Here is a 2,849-nt window from a genome sequence, read left to right on the forward strand (position 1 = left end):
GCACGCGTGGGGGACCCACGCTTTGCCCCCCCCTTTCCCTTTCCCTTTCCCTTGGCCACTCTCGAACGGTATTAGGAAGATACCTCACTGTGAGGGCAATGAGCCCCTGGGGCAGGTTGCCCAAGAAGCTGTGGCTGCCCCATCCCTGGAGGTGTTCAAGGCCAGGTTGGACGGGGCTTGGAGCAACCTGGGCTGGGGGGAGGTGGCCCTGCCCAGGGCAGGGGTGGCACTGGGTCGTCTTCAAGGTCCCTTCCAACCTAAACCATTCTATGGTTCTATGATTTATCAAGAGTGCCAGGAACCACTTATTACAAATTAAATTAAACCAATAAATGAAACAAAATGTCCTCTCCAGTTCTAGACGTGCAGTATAGGAAGTTCTGAGCTTACTTTATTCACAGCCAGCAGAACTAGAAGCCCAAAGTGTATGTTATTCCAAAACACATTTTGTAATGATCATCAGAAAACAGATTATAACCAAAGTTATGAGTAAAGTGCATTTAAGCCTATAAGAAAAATGAAAGTATTGGGTAGGTAGCATTAGAAGCAAGTCATGTAGACAAGGTAAATTTTCTATCAGCTGGTAGACGTCAGACAGACTAGTTAGTTAATCAGGTGTGTGGGATAACACACAGAAAGCACACACCTTCAATTCACAGGGGAGAAACCTCCACCCAGCCATAGCTACCCTCCACACAAACAGTAGAAAAAGTAAATAAAAATGCTAACACCTGGACCTATGAAACATTCCAGGAACTGCCACAGGAATGGGGACAAATCCCCTACAGCACCTGCGGCTGGGAGAAAGAACACAAGGTTTGCAAACTGGTTTGAAAAAGAAAGGAGATTGTGCCTAATGCATTAATGACTGAGACCTGGAACCCAAGATAACTGAGAAGACACTTCCCATGCCGGATGCACCACGGGATAAAACTTCCCCAGGAGATGACAGGACCTCCCCTGAGCTAAGCTCAACTTTGGTGAGGTGTCACCGGGGTGCTCATGTGGGATGGAAGAGATTCAAGCTTGTGGCTTTCACTACAGGAAAGAACATTTTTTGGATGTACATGATACGTTTAGCTGTTAAGCCTTTTACTGCTCTGAACACATTTACCCTGCTTTAAAAAAAACGATAAAAAATTAAATTAATCATGAAGTCTGTAACTCTTTGCCAGATTGCCAAAGGGAAATGGAACTGGCAACCTCAGAAAGGCACTGCAGGATTTATCAGGAATTAAACTGCCCAAAAGGGACAGCGTGTGCCCTTTTCCCTCTGTACTGCACTGAACAGACGTGTAATAAATATGTCAACAACATAAAGAACAGACATGAATACAGCTGCAAAGAGACAGAATTAAAGTCCAACAATAAGTCAGTAGCTTCATTATTCACCAAGGAAAATGTATAATAATAACAACAACCATAACAATAATAATAATTGATAATCATAATTCAGTTACAGTCAATTCCCTTTTCGCACACAATATAAATTCATTATACAATGGAGTAATGCAGCTGTATAGTAACTAAATAACTTCACTGTATAAAGTTCAGAAATGGTGACTCCATAGTTGGTACTCTTCCCATGGAAAGAAGAGAATTTTCTTTCTGTTTAGGGATGACCAGAAAACAAGACAAACAGATATCGAGGTCCTGTCTGCCGTGGACGGCCTTTGCCAGCCCAGCGAGTGACGCGTGTCACTACGATGCCACAATGAGTGGCTGATACCAGGACACCCCATGCTGGCTGGTGCCTGCGCCGAGCGGCCGTTTGTCCTGCCGTGAACCCTCCTGTCCCACAGGGAGAGCTGATGTGGTCACGTGCCTCTGTGCTGGCAAAATTGTGTTCACACGGGAGGGTTTGCCAAGATGGGGGTTCTGCCGGGCCATGCCTAAACTTAAGTTCACGGGAATGAGAGTGCTCGCTGCGGTTGGTGAAGTGCCACCTTCAGCTTCTTCCTCCCACCCGCCGCTGTGCACTGGCCGCTCAGCACGCTCCCCAAGGCGGTGGGCGAAGCCCTGCCAGCAAGCCCCGTCCCTCGTAAGGTGGCAGAAACTCAACACCTAAACTGCACGAGACTCCTGTTCTACTTATTCCCTTTTCCCTTCCTAACAAAGCTGCTGCGCTTGGCTGTGAATTTGGCCTCCATCCCTTCTGCTCCCATGCCGCTGCCCGCAGGGACGCTGCATGGGGCCGGGACCCGCTGTGGAGAGACGCGGAACGGGGCACTGCGGCTGCTCCAGAGCCCGGTGCTGGCTGACCCCACCTCTGCCATGGGGAAGGCGTCCGCACCACTGGGAGCACGGCCGCTGGCGGTTCTCCTTTGGGGCCAGGCTGCTGCATTCAAGATCAGCCTCCAGCTGACAGAATTTCAGCCTAATGGCCCCAGCACAGGCGGGATGGCGCTTCGGGCCATTCTGGGCAGCAGCAGGGATCCAGGCGTGACCCAGCCTTGTGACACACACCGAAAACGTAATTCCTTGAGGCCTAGAGGCATGCACCATCATTTTCCAGCTAAAACCCTTCCATGCAGGCACACAAAACCTTTTCCCAACCCTGCATGTGGTTTTGCTGCGTTTTTGTCTCAGACAGCAGCAAACATCACGTTTGGTCGCTTCTGGTACTTCAAATACCAGGAGAGTCAGCTCTCACTAACTGATAAAAACTGTTGTTTTAGTTCCGGTCAGAGTCAGCTCTATTTTCAACACCCTCCAGGGAGAAGATGATGGCAAAACTACCCGGACACAGAGACCATAGTTCATGTCCTACTGTGTGTGAATGACAGTTTTTCCTCTTCTTTGGTGAAGAGAGTTTAGCCGGTGAGGTGTATTTTTAATTCAAATGAACA

The sequence above is a fragment of the Charadrius vociferus genome, unplaced genomic scaffold (genome assembly GCF_000708025.1).
Source record: "Charadrius vociferus isolate BGI_N301 unplaced genomic scaffold, ASM70802v2 scaffold750, whole genome shotgun sequence".
Lineage (NCBI taxonomy): Eukaryota > Metazoa > Chordata > Aves > Charadriiformes > Charadriidae > Charadrius > Charadrius vociferus.